Here is a 15,255-nt window from a genome sequence, read left to right as displayed (position 1 = left end):
TGGTATTGTCTTAGTTCTGATAGGGTAGGGGTGAGTGTTGCTATTAATATTAGGGGTTAAACTGGCATCGTTCTATACATAGTAACTTATACAGACTGCTCCTGACAGAAAAATCATTGGTTATCATATTATACTTTATGCTGTGAAGAAAAAGGGATTAGTCATTGGCATAGCTTGTCTGCAATCTACGATATTCAAATATATATATATATACCTCTGCATACTGAATTCTGCTAATAAAAGGGAATTTACTTTGGAATGATTACCAGTGGGACATATTGTGGTTATTCGTTGCTAATTAGTTCGATGTATAATTTGCTGCAATTCAGATGAACCATAGTGGTGCATTATTTCTATTTAAATGTCATGATAGCTCAGAATTTTGTTGCATTTTCTGTGTAATTAAGCAACAATAAGTTCTTTGATATATGTGTGCTAAGTGTGGCTCTGAAAATGTAGACTTCTCTTAATTGTTGATTCCTGTAAAATGGTCATACTAGCTATACTATTATTGGATCTCAAAGGAGGATCAATGCTCATCTATTTTGTTGTTTCATCATAGGATTATGAAAAATTTAGTTTGACTAGCTCTGTATGTGATATCAGTGATCTCTGTTAAATGAAATCTATAGGTTCACAACATCATGTGATAGGATTAGGTGGGATCGTTAAAATTGTTTGGAAATGGATTGAAACATTTGCTATTTCTGAATATACATACCTAGTAATCTGTTGTGGGAAAAATCTTGGAAGCAGGTATACATGAGAATCTAGTTGGATTCATGTTAAGTTGAAATTTAAGTTAACATTTACCTGCATATTCAGTTGATATGCAAATTCCTATTTAGATGCCTATAGGTGGATGCTCGGTTCCATATGAAGCTGCATATTAGTTAGATGCTCAATGCCTATGTAACTGCATAGTAAGGGTATATTCAATTTCGTACAAAGCTGCATATCAAGTTGATATTCAATGCAAACTTAACTGCATATTAGGTTGTTATTCACTGTTACATGAAGTTGTATATTAAACTAATGCTCAAATGCATATTTAGCTGCATGGTAAAATGATATTCAATTTTATATACTAAGCTGCATAATTTAGTATGTTCAAATGCATATTTCTTAAAATATTCAAAATGCCATTAAGTGTATATCTTTTAGAATGTTCAAATGCGAATGTGTTGGAAGAAAGGTATCTAGTTGCATTACCAAATCTCTAAGATTACACTGCATGCTCAATAAAGGACACCAACTGTGTCTCTGCTTGTTTGACAAAGCTTTTAGTTCATGCCACCTTGTGTTGGGATGTCACAAGTCAAAACCTAATGGTACGTGGTGTAAATTTGCTATTGAAGAATGAATAAATAAATAATAATAATGATGATGAATGATGATCTGATAACTGAACCTATGGGTCGGTTTGTTGTGGACAGGTGAAAGTCAAGCCAGTGTGTTGAGGGTCATGCAAAGACCATCGAAGTTATGATGTGAATCCACATGAAAATGAAAATATAATATTGTTGTCCGACTGGTTTAAAGCCACTGGGGCATTCGTGCTTGACTGGTTTAAAGGCACCGGAGCACTTTGAGTGGGTTATGCAATCAATATGACAAATGATTGGAACTGTTCTATACACCTTGGTAAAATGACTAAGGTTGAGAATTCTACTGTTGTGGTAGTAGAAGGAAGTTGGGGAAATGCCCTGTACTTCGGGAAATAAATTAAATGAAAAGATTAACCCACTCAGATTTGGGCTTACCTTGGAGAGGGTAGGTGGTACAAAACTTCAGGGACGTGTTTATTTGTTTCGAGCTAAAATGACTCGTTGGTCCCCAGTCCTCAGAGTTGGGGGGGACCCAGACTGCCAATATGTCCTAGATGGTAGCTCTTTGTTCTTCTGCAGAAGTTAGGGATGCATCCTGTTTTGGTTTTGGCTTTTGGGAGATTCTCTCGGTCACCGACTGCTCCCTTGAGATTTCAGTCTCAGTTAAAATGTTCGGGTAAATAAAACAACCTTAAATAATATACCCCCAAATGTTCTCTTCTGTGATGGTTGCCTCGGGCCGTGTATACCAGCGGGATAAGAAAAAATAAACATCAATTAGAACATTTTAGGTATCACAGTGAGTGGAGTTACTAGGAAGATATTTTTATATTCTTTCAGCATGTTCTGAGATTGTGATGAAACGAAATCCTGAAATGTATAGTATGAGATAATTGAATCCATATTATGGTTGTTACATGAATGTTATGCATGACTGTTATTGTTGTTGCAGAATATGCTTGATGCCTTACTTGCTTAATTGTTGTCTTTGCATAAAATGCTTTAATTGCTTAATTATAACTGTTGTATAATCTGTTTTTCCTACTTAGATATATGTTTGTTACTGTTGTTACATAGTCTTCTTTGTGCGATTATTAATAGGCTGAAAATTCACACACAACAACCACATCACATACTAGACACATGATATACCTACAAGAAAAAAATACAGTTTTCCTACTTAGACGTGGTAGTCTAATTCCAATCAATTTACTATTTTTCAGGTAAAGAATAGGGTTTATGAGCGGCTGCGGGATGAGGCATCGGATCGAGATTTTTGGATTTATTGTTCCAGGGATAGTTTGAGTTTCTCTTATGTTTTTAAAACTCTGATGTCATTATTCATTGATAGTGAAATGAAATAAACGTTTTGGCTTTCTCTCCACTGTAATGTTCCAGAATGTTTAACCTCATAATATTACTTGTTTCCGCTGTTATAAAAAAAAATCCTCTTAAATTTGGGTTAAAATTTCTGGGCGTTACAGCTTTAGTCATGCCTTCTTCCATACCACTGTCACATAAATCTCCATCAATTATGTTCATGTTCTTTCCATATTTGATGCAGAGTCACTCATAGCAACTATGAAAAGTGACTCAAGCATTTCATCAAATATTGGGTAGGTGACATTTTTTAGCCCTTCTTGCATAAAATCTTTACTCTGTTTTGAGTGTGTACAACACTCCACTTGATTTTCAAGGCATAAAACTTCAGAATCAGCTCTTGTGCACTTGATGGGCCTTTCTTACACACGTCATTGAACACCTTGTGGTCCGATAATTCTGGCTCAATCCCTACAACATTCAACGAGCATTTGGAATTCACAAGCTTGCATTCAATAATGCTTAGCTCCATGTAAATTTGTGTCATCTCAACAAACTCCTTTTTGTACAGTTCGTGACACTCTTTTATGTAATCAATGAGTAAATAAATTGACGTCCATGCTCAGAGGTACAATTAGGGATGTCAATATTGGGGGTCTTAATTGAGTTTCATCTACTTGGGTTTAGGTAGGTTGAGGGGTGTCTGAAAGCATTTTTTTTCTATTCAGTTCATTTTCAATATCTAAGGCATGTTGAATAGCTTGCTCAAGATAAGTGATTATGATGCTTTTTATTTTCTTGAATATTTGAAAATCAAATTCATTAATATAATTTGTGATATGCTTCTCTATACTTTCCTGCTCTATGTATTCTTGTATGAACTTGGAGCTTTGAAAAAGAAAAAGGTATCGGATCTCTGCCATCATGTCTTCAAGGGTCGTATGTGTATCTGGATCCATTAGGGTTTAAGGATGGCCTTGATACCATTGTTAGGACCTGAACCTTGGAGTGGTCGATCATACAATTTTGATGAGCTAAACATGAGGCACAACTCCAGAGAGAGACATGCACCACAAGTAGGAAGGGTGTGCAATGATGGGAGAGAGTTGCCTCTCCTAGTCGGCTATACGGAGAAATGTGAGGCAGATGAGGGGTTGACGACAAGAGAGGGAGAAAAAGCATTCCCTTCAGGTCAATGATGGTGGTGAAAGAGAGACGAGAGAGAAATATGTTCTTTTAGAGAACAAGAACATAAACCAAGAATGAAGCTTAAAGAAATCTCTTAATAAACTTTATTATGAATAAACTAAACATGGTACATCTCTATATAGATTTATAGGAAGGTAAATTAGTAAAAGTACAAACAATTCTCACCCCAGAGAAGACTCTAGGGGGCGTTCCACCAGAGTCCTAACCTAGGTAGGACTCCAAATTGGGCAAGTTTCTCTAGGAGTTCTGAGAGAAGGAAAAACTCCCTCTGCACAGTCCTAGCTAGGCGAGTCTTGGCTGGTCAGATCAGGAGCAGAAAATGGTTTATAACATCCAGCCATTTTTTAGCCAGTGGCCGGACTGAGGCTATCTATGAAAGGTTGTTGAGAGGGGTGTAGAGAAGAACCCTCCCCCTATAAAGCAAAACCTGGAAGGAGTGGTTTTTTACTTACCCAAGTTTTTAACAAAAAATTGGTTATTAACCAAGTTTTGTTGTCACCCAAACTGTGGTCGAACGGTACCAATTGGGTTTACACCTTTGGGTGTCATCCAAACGGTATCAAAGTATCAAGTTTTGGGTGGCTGAGTGGCAACATGAAGGTACCTGGCTCGATTACTAGGTCTCCCTTTCAAACCATTTATTTGGGATATTATTTTTTTATTAAACTTTTTCTTTATTTTTTAATCATTATGTAGCAAATTTTTTTGAAGTTTAATTATCATGATAGTTATGTAATATTTGGATGGTCACGTAACAAATCTGTTTGTTTCTCTCTTCAGAGTTTTTTATTGGGGTGTTTAAAAAGAACAAATCAAGTGATAACTCTTATCATTAATTAGTAGGTGGTTAAAGGGTATCAACACCATTCACCATTGCCATCCTAAAAATTAAGCAGGACAGGGCTGATAATGTCACTAAGCGCATTTATTGTAGCATTACAATGAATAACAAACATGACAATGTGATGCAAGAGCGGAATAAGGCAACATGGGTCCAACAGATCCATTTAGATATTGTTTTTAGTTTAGGTATTTTTATTTATTCAAGTTTTAATTTATATTTGAATATTTTTTAATATAACATATCAATCTTATATACAATTTAGAATTAGGGTTTTTTTAGTACTCCCTATAAATGTTTTTTATAGGGACTTCTTTAGGGGACTTTGATGTAATTCTTCAAAAAAAACCTTCTCATCCCTTTTCCCTGTTTCATGTTACTTTCTTGTTATTGTTATTTTTCTTTCAATTAATTGAATTTTCATATTCATAGCATAGTCTCATTATAGTTTTGTGAATCTGGTGATGGATTCGCATTAGTTGGTATCAAATTAAGTAAGGTCAGATTGATCGTGCTCTATAATGATGCAAATTTTGAAAGATGACGTCAAAGAGCCTAGAAAGGAGCAGATGAATCTGATGAATTTAATTTGATCTTATTTTTAGTTTAATTTTTTATTTGAACTTAATTTATATTTGGATCTTTTCTAATATAATAGATCTATCTCAAATCCAATTTAGAATTAGGGTTTTTGGTTATTTCTTATAAATGCTCGTTATAGGGACTTTTGTAGGGGACTTTGATGCAATTCTGTAGAAAATCCTTTATTTTTCCTTTTCCCTATTTCATGTTACTTTCTTGTTACTGATTTTTAGATTCATAGCATAGTCGTATCATAGTTTTGCAGATCCGCTGATGGATTTGCAACACAGTGGCAGGCATTATGATGTCTCGTTGCCATTTGTTGGTAATAAGGCTTGCTAGCTAACTTTTCGTTATATATATATAGTGCTATTGAAGGCACAAAACTATTGAGTACTAATCACAGTCTTTTCATGTTTTCTAGACTTTTTTTGTATATCAGATTTTGTGGATGAGATCTGAATGGTTTGATTAGTAGAAAATAAGTTTTTCGAATCATGTGATTGTGACTTTGGAAATAGGTTGGTCATCGTTGCACTAAAATGTCATGATTCAAAAAATCATATTTTGAAATCAAAATAACACGATCCAAGGTTCGATCCTTAGCAAACAAACCATGTTGAATGCACCTATGTGGTCAGATTGAGTTGATAAAGATTCAACATATGATTTCTAGATCAATAGTTCAATGCCTTCAATAGCACCAACTATATATGTCTGTGTTTAATATATAGATACAAATATATATATCAAAGATGGGTTAATCAGATCTCATCAAGTAAAATAGATGCATACAATTCGGAACTCCTTGTATTGCAACAACGATCATTTTTTGAAACTCCTAGTATTGTAAGATTTACTTAAACATGCAGATTTTCGAGTCTAAAAAACCTTTAGCTTATTGAGCCTGTTGAAGAAATCCATGATGCAACTTGAAAAGATGATCCAATTTAGGGAGTTGGGAATTGTTGTCAAGGTGTATATCTATATATATGAATAGTTTATAAAAAACTCCATCACTGACCTCACATTGGCTGGCCTCCTATTGGTAAAACCCTTGAGGTCCCCCCTACCCACCGGAGAGAACACAAAGCTTTGACCTTGCGATAAGAGATGCCACTCGTGGGTTACGAGACTTATGACACCATGTCAACTTAATGACATTCACAAGTCACCCTTACCAGATGAGCAAAGCCTTAGTGGGCAATTGGTGTCAAGGGTTGTCATATGAATTGTGACAAGTTCATAAAAGTTGAATAACTAATGGCAAATATGAAGTATTGTTTTGAGTCTGATAATACAAAAAACGGAAAATGATCGTACTGTACGACTAATTTGGCACATTTTCTGAAATGCCTTATAATTTTTTTATATTCTTTTCATGTCCAAAATCACAAATATCTCGATTTAAAAAAGTGTTTTACCTTTCGCACATGCGAACTTCCTATATATGTGAACTGCTTCATAAATATGTGACTATTCTTTGCATAATAGTATTTCTTCTTAGATCTGTATCTATTTGATCTGACATGGAAAACTTATGTTTTTATAGTCTTTGAAAAGATGAGTAACATGACTATAAATTTCATGTTTTTAGTTAAAACCAAAAACCCTCTAAGGTTTCTGTTTCTGATTTTCAAAACCAGAATAGAAACATACACTATAGACTGGAACAACCGAATAATATGTTTCAACCAACAAAATAAAGAATTTTTAAAAAATACAAAACAAAAAAACAAAAAAACTTTGCAACGACACTTGATTCGCTAGAAAACAACAAACACATACTGAGATAAAGGCCCAACAATGTTCCTAAGACAAGAGATGAACGGGCATGGTTGCACCTTTTTTGTTTGTTCTATGATATTTTTTTTGTCACTTGCACTAAAAACCTGAAAAATAGCAAAAAAAAAAGACAGATCAGGACGTTAGCTTTTCAATGCCACTAAGATCATCTTGATCTGATGAGCGTTGGAAAGAAACATCATCTAGAAGATAAATTATTCAATATAAACAAGGATGAGAAAGTCTGCATAAAATGAGGAAGTCCACATAAAATATATGTGAGGATGAGAAAGTTTGCATAAAGTATACACGATGTTGAGGAAGTCCCCATAAAATATACATGAAGATGAAGAAGTTTACAAAATATACAAATAAAATGAGGAAGCCCTCATAAAATAAGGAAGTCTGCATAAAAATAAGTGTGAACATCCTATTAAACTCAAACCTCGAAACTTCACAAATATCTAACTAAGTTCGCATATACCTTAGAAGTTCACATAACAATAGGTGTGAACATCCTATTAAACTTAAAAAATTGCATGTATTTAAGAAGAAATCTGTAAAACCTATAATTTTTTATATTTTTATGAGGAATAAAGGTGAATTTAAGGCTTAACTATTATTTGAACTTAAGATGATATTTAATTGAAATTCAAGCTCTAATTGGATTTGGAATGAATCTTGGACTGAGAATTTATTTCGAATTGGGTTTAGATTTTTAATCAGATTTAATTTGGATTTAAGTTGAACTTGATTAAAATTTAATTTGAGTTTCAATATTAGTCTGGATTCGAATTGAGTGTGCATTTAAATTTGGAATCTTATTGAATTTCGATCTCAATTTCTGGAGTTTTATCAAATTTGGATTTCAATTTGAGAATTTGAATTCGAATCGAATTTGGATTTGAATTTGGATTTAGTAAATATGTTTTGAATATTATAATTGGATTTGGGTTTGATTCGAGCCAATATTAAGATTTAATTGAATGTCAATTCAAGTTGAAATATATACTAATGTAAAACTTTATTGAGATTGAACTTGGAATTTAAATTGAATTTAGATGTAATATATGTGATTCTTCATGATATTTTTAGTGAATAAAATAATATTAATGATGAATTTTATGAGAAATGAGTGAAAAAATGTAAATTTACCTAAGATGAATGATAAAAAATATCTTATAAAAAATTAAAGTTGATTCAAGTTGATTTTAGCAAAATTCACATTCATAATTTAATTTATGAAAAAGATGAAATTTAATAAAATAATTGATAAATTTTATAAAAATAAAGTCGAATATGATTTCAGACAAACTTAAGATAATTGATATGTATGTAATGTAATTTCAATAAAAGTGAATTTAGCTTTATGAGTTTGAAATCCAATTTAAAAAAAAAAAAGAAAACGACTAAGTTGTTTTGCTGACCCTTGTAATATCGTATATTTTCATACTTAGTCATTTTATGATTTTGTTGAAAATTTGGCTAAGTTTGAAAGAAAAATTGTTAGAACTTCGATGTTAGATTAATGCTTTTGGAGTCTGGGCTTGGCCTATGTCTCATCAACTAGGTCTAAACGAGCCATTTAAAATGTAGGAAAGAGTTTTATTTTTTACCTTTAAATTTGAGTGAAATTTGAATTATTTTTTAATGAAATTCAAATTTTGATATTTATGTTATATATCGTTGGATGCATCTCGGAATGCCGAGCGCAACGATACGTTACTTTTTCGAATTTGAGTCCTGATTGACCTAAAAATCATGTTTTTTCAAAAAAGAAGCAGTTTGTCAGTTTAGATCCGGATTTGGATCCGATGGATTTGATCCAAATTAGTATGGATCTGGACTCTATCCAAGACCCATATTAATCAGAGATAGGTCCGGTCCAAAATTTATTTGAATTTTTGGAGATGGATTTGGATCTTAAATCCATATCTAAATCCATGCCTAACAATTTTTTAGCTTTAAATTCAATAAAAAACTTTAAATTGGGGTTAATTAAGGTTAAGAAGTCTCTCAAGTTATTTTGGCTATTTTTAAAAACTTTTAGATAATTATTAAGTATTTAATACTAAATAATTAATTAAAATAATTAATTCTGAATTTTTATTTTTAGAGTTGTTTAGGACTTCTTAAAGGAGTCCTTGTACATGCCTAAGTAGGGTAAAGAAAGTTTAGAAAGACCTTTTAAAAAATGTCGAAACTTTGAAAAAAAAGTCAAAACATGACAATTGGAAAAATTTAGAAAGAGAAGCGAGAGTCCTCAAAGGAGGAAACTCTCCTTCCCCAGCCCTTCTAGAGAGGGTTGGAGAAGGGGGGGGGGGCACCTTCTTCTCACCCCTATTTAAGATAAAAAGATAGAGAGAAGGAGAGGAAAAGATAGGAAGAAGGAAGAAGAAGAGAAGGAGATCTATTTCTCTGTCCATCCACATTTTTCTGCCATTATTTTTTTTTTCTATCTACAATCAAGGCACGGGTCTTCTCTCTTGAATCAAGTGAAAAATCGAATGTAGATGGGTTTTCCATGCATGATTTTGATGAAAATCCATGGGCAAAAAGAGTAGATCTTTATATCTACTCTAAAACACATGGAGGAGGATTTATGGATCCTCTTTCATGAACTTGTTTTGGTTTTAATCATCCTTTCAAGGAATAAATTTCGGTATATGCTAAAACAGAATTTTTATTTATTGTATAAGTGTTCTTTTAAAGCTTACTTTTGCTGAAAATCATTTTTCATGGATGGTTCATATTATGGATTGTTAGATGCATGTAAGCATGCGATAAAATGTTTTATGTGCATGTATCCTTAAACATAAATTTGCATATTCATGTGAATCTGATTATAAATCTGCACATATGTGCTCTTAAACATGAATATGCATATTCATATGAACCTGATTATAAATCTGCACATACGTGCTCTTAAACATTAAACATGAATTTGGATATTCATGTGAACCTGATTATAAATTTACACATACGTGCTCTTAAACATGAATCTGCATATTCATGTGAACCCGATTATAAATTTTCATATACATGTACTTTTAAAAATGAATGCATGTTCATGTAAACATGATTATAAATCAACATATCCATGTACTTTTGAAAATGAATCTCCATAAACAAGTACTCTTGAATATGAATATGTATATTGATGTAAATCAAATTATAAATCTGCATACAATATATAAGAAAGTGTATTTCTGTTTATGTGTGCATATCAAAGTGAGAAATTTGTTTACCTGCAAATCCTTTTATGCTTTTGACTGGCTTGACTGGGGCAGACCCAGGCCCTGCCAGCCCTGCCAAATCATCTGGGCTGGTACAGGCCTGGTGGGTCCTGTCAGGCCAGCCGATGGGCTGACAATTTGTGTTTAAAAAAAAAACTTTTTTTGTTTTTTCAGTTTGGGCTGGCTGGCAGCCAACCGAGTGGCACTCGACTGACTGCTAAGCCACGACAGGTGGTGCCCAGGTCCAGCCTGGGTCGTGTAGTACCCTGTCAGGCCCAGCCGACTGGGTCGGCTGGTGCCTTTCAAAAAAAAGAAAAATATTTTTTTCTATAGTCTGGCCAGACCTGTGCAACACCTAAATAGATGTTTGCAGGCCTGTTCACCAAGCTTATTGGGCCCTTTTGGGTCCAGTTGAGTGGGCTTGACTGGAGAGGTGGGTTTTCATGAAAAAAAATATAATATAATAAATTTTAATACACGGTGGTTGCTTAAATCTGGAATTCGATTTGTATACATATGCAAATTTCTAGATTTCTCTAAGAGTAGTTGATTTGATGTTTATGCATGCTAATAATGGAGCCTTTCACATGCCTACTTGACATACTCTGCTTGCTTTAGTTTCAAATGCAAATTCGCTATCACATGCATACACAAACTTCAAATGTAGAATGTTTACAGTATGTGCTTATGTGGGAGTGTGTTCTCATGCTTGCTTGATAAATGAAAGCATGTAAATGGCATAGTGGGGTAAACTCATGCATATGAATGTTGTATATCATGCACATATTAAATTGATATATATGAATGTGCATGGGAAGCATGATTGGCATCATGCATATATGGCATGTTATGATTTTTACATATGATGCATTGATGATCAAAATGTATCGTCATAGGCCTGGTGAGCCTTGAGTTGTGGTTTGCTCCTTATTTACTTGTTTTAATGCATTGCAAAAGTCACATTAATATTGTTTCACTGTATTGCATTGTTCTATGTTTTTCGCTAGTTGTGGTTCTGTGATGGGTCTCACATGGGGATATGCGAGCTTGTGTATTATTTTTTGTATGTTGAATTGCAAATTAATGAATTGTTCTTGAATAACAAGATAAAAAAAGAGAACAGTATAATAAATGTTCTGAGATATTCCATCGTTAGAATAAGACTCTTAGAGTTTCAGTTTTGGGGAACCACGAGGATACAAAAACTTCGTGTACATTATTTTTACCTCTGAACCTGATATTAAGGTTCTTTCTCATGGCCACGGTTTTAAAAAGAATCTGTCACTTTACTTGAAGTTGGTGTGTAAATACAGTTGTTGTTTTGGTATACCAAGAAAGTGACACTATTGGATTTGGAGGTCCATAGTGTCCCTACATTAAATGTGGAGGTCTAATATTCTGAAAGTTGATTCAGTCGAGGGCTAAGTTGGGAACCCAATAATAAAATATAATTTGTGTGCTAAGTTACCTTGAAAACCCTACTTGAGCTCAGAAATTTTTTCCCGTTTGGTGTATCCACAGACAATGATAATAAAAAGAGGAACTTAAATTTTGTGCATTTAATAGAGACATGCATATGAAAAGAATACACTGATAAAAAATAATAATTTATTCATGCATATGTATAAAAATCATGCATATTCTTACTATGCATTAGATCATGTATATTTACTTGTTTCCTTATGATGTATGGGTGAATGCATGATATTTGTTTTCTAATGCATGTTAAATGTTTTATCGCTTAATTTATAGTTCCTATTGTTTATTAAATTGTTTTATAATACATGAATAACCGATTGAGTTATGAATTTGTCATAATTGCATCCCTCTAAATTATTGCATGAATCATATCTGTATTTCTTATGCTTATTTGTTTCATTGGAAGAATTCGTATATAGAATTCTTTGAATTTTTGACACCCCTACTTTTGTATTTTTCGCAGCCTCAGAGGATCAGTGAAGTAACTTGCTCACGAAAGGAGCTATTAGGGGATTACATAACTGCTTAACAAACTCTCTTGGACAGCATGACTCTTTTCTTTTCATTTAATATTTATACACTTTGATATTTTACAATTATCTCCTGACTATTATTTCTTAATCAATAAAGTTAGTTTGCTATGATTTGGAGATGGGTGTAAGATCCCTTATAGTTTCTTCAGATTTTCTAGTTGTGTTCGAACTGTAAAGGCCTCGTGTCTCTGGAAAGATTTCCGCAATGGTTTAAAAAAAATCATATTTTTTCTTTGGTATGAGTTGAGGTCGTTACAACCTTAGTGAAAATCACACTCAGAATTAATTTAAAAAAAAATAGCATTTCTGAGAAGAGAATTTAGATAATTATGAAAAATTAGCATTTGAAAGAATTTCATATGAAATTAAAATAATCTGGATTACATGCAGTGTTATTCCATCTAAAATTGAAATTTGGTTTTGAAAAATTTTGAAATCCAAAATACCAAATAAAGTTAATTAATAAAATAAAGAAATTATGAAATAAAAAATAGATTTAAATAAATTCTATAAAGAAGTAGAGGTTCATAGGTGGGGCATCCCCTATGGGGCTCATCCTATGTGGTACTTCAAGGTTAAAAAAAAATTAATTTAAAACTTTAAAAACAAAGTATTTAAAAAACTCAGTAGCTTGAAGTAGGTTAAGGCCTATAAAAGAGGAGGAGGGGCTCACACCACCCCTATTTGGCTATTTTTTAATCTTTTTTCTCTCTATCTTTCTCTACTTCTTTCTTCTTCCTCTTTTCTTGGATTTTTCTCTTTCACACTTCAAAGAAGATTGTACCACATGTTAGAGGGGGATGAGCATCAGACTAGTACCACCACACGAAGAGGAGGAGGCGATTCAAGTAGAGAAACCAGTTTTTCGATGAGCAGAGACATTTTTCTTGAAAAAAGATAGGGGGTCTATTCTTTACACGTAGATTGAAACTCATATGCATGAGTTTATTCCGATTCTAGATGAATATACCCTATATCAAACCTCTCATGTGAGGATTCAACGTCAGATTTATCATATTTAGAGTAGGGACAATTTTCGGATTGAAAACCCTCTAAAAAAATCAATTTCTACTACATTGATTTTAGGGAGTTTAAAATATACTTGAGCTTGGTACACATATACATGTATACACATTGAATCAGATGTGTACACACACATATACATGTGAGACAAGACTCTAGTCTCGAGTCTTAGCAAAAAAAAATATGTATATGTACATGTTGTTGCATTGTAGCCAAATACGAGCAAATTGGGCATAGCCGATCAGTCCGAATTCGAGGTCTGAAATGAAAACCCTTCATGGATCCAAAAGTGTGTTAGAAACGTAGGCACTGATCAGTTCCTACGGTGAGGTTGGTTCAATCCCTAAAAAAAAAAATTTATTGAAGTGCCTAGGGTTTTATGCTAACCGTGTATGATAGATTTCTTAGAAACAAATTTGGTTTTCGAAGACAATAGGGCGATATGTAATCAATTTTTTTTGTAAGATCAGTCAATGTATTTGATTTAATTCTCTCATCCAGGTTATGTGTTGTGAATATAGAAAATTTTAAAATATGTCATGTTGCTGTAAAAAAATATAGATATATGCATGAAATTAGGAAAAAAAATACCGAAAACTTTTATTAAAGAACTAGTTTTTGGAAAGACGGATCAATTTTCCAGTTTAAAGGCTGTGAAAATGGGATTTTGTTTATAGAAAAATATGAATTCTTATGATTTGAGATTTTTGAAATAGTGTACGAAGTGTTGTTATTGAGAATTTATGAAAAATTCAATTCGAGTGGCCTATTTTTGCTCACTCGTTATTTTATTTTTTTGGCTTGACATCTGTCCGGTAAATCATTTGTATCTCTCTCATCCAGAGAAGTTTATACAAACAGTTTGTTGCGTTGAAAAGATAATAAAAGTTTATACACTTTATGAAATTTTATTCTCTATTCTCGAAATATGCACAAAACAGTGACAGTTAGAACAAAAAAGTATAAGCAAATACTAAACCTGTCATATCTTCCTCATACGAAAAAACTTTTATAAATAGCTTGTGGTATTGAAAAGCTGACAGAATTTTCTATAATCTGTCAGAAATCCAGCGTTGTTCGCAGACTATACATAGTTTTCTGATAGTGGTAACAATTAGACAGTTTAGGGATTCGACAGATCCCGAACCAGCTAAGGATCAGGTCAGCAATGTATGTGATAGCTTGCCAAAATTCGAACATGTTTTTATGTTAAATGATTGGTACTACATATGTAATTCCATATTGATTGTATGCATGTATTGGTTATCCAATTAGAGACACGATATGATTATGGTGCTTGTGGCATAATTGTCTTACATTGCAAATTGATATCAAAGTGAATGAAGTGTGAATGAAATATGAATGTTTGGATACATCTATTTGTTTATAATCATTGCCTATTAATGAATGAGTGCTTAAGCTAAAAATTAAAAAAATTGCAATAATACATGATGGATTAAGTTTGTGTTTTTAAGAATGTGCATCCATGGGCCCGAAAGAGGCCGAATCCTTAAATTAGATACATAATGTGTGTTGCATGAAACTAATAAATTAAAAAGGTTAACCATGTGACACTAAAGTATGATGCTTACAAGGAGATGGTAAGTGGTTTGCATAGCTTTGTGGATGAAGTTTTTTAACACAGAAGGTTGCTCCTCCCCAACCATGAAGATAGGAGAAGTCTCCACAACAAAATATAGCATGAAGGGTAAAATACTCATGAGCAAAAGTCTGATGCATTGGGTTGGTGGTGTTGAGAGTCTCTCACTTTGGTCATCTCTCAACCAGGACTGGTGAAAGGTGTTCGGTCAGGACAAAGCCATAATTGAATGAATACATTGCCTGCGCCATAGCCCTGATCCAGGTTTAAGCCTGTGACCGTACCCACCGAGCTAAGAAGTAAGAACTTAAGATGATTG

Source organism: Nuphar pumila, chromosome 10 (assembly GCF_984573655.1).
Source record: "Nuphar pumila chromosome 10, dmNupPumi1.hap1.1, whole genome shotgun sequence".
Taxonomy (NCBI): Eukaryota; Viridiplantae; Streptophyta; class Magnoliopsida; order Nymphaeales; family Nymphaeaceae; genus Nuphar; species Nuphar pumila.
This window is presented reverse-complemented; position numbering follows the sequence as displayed.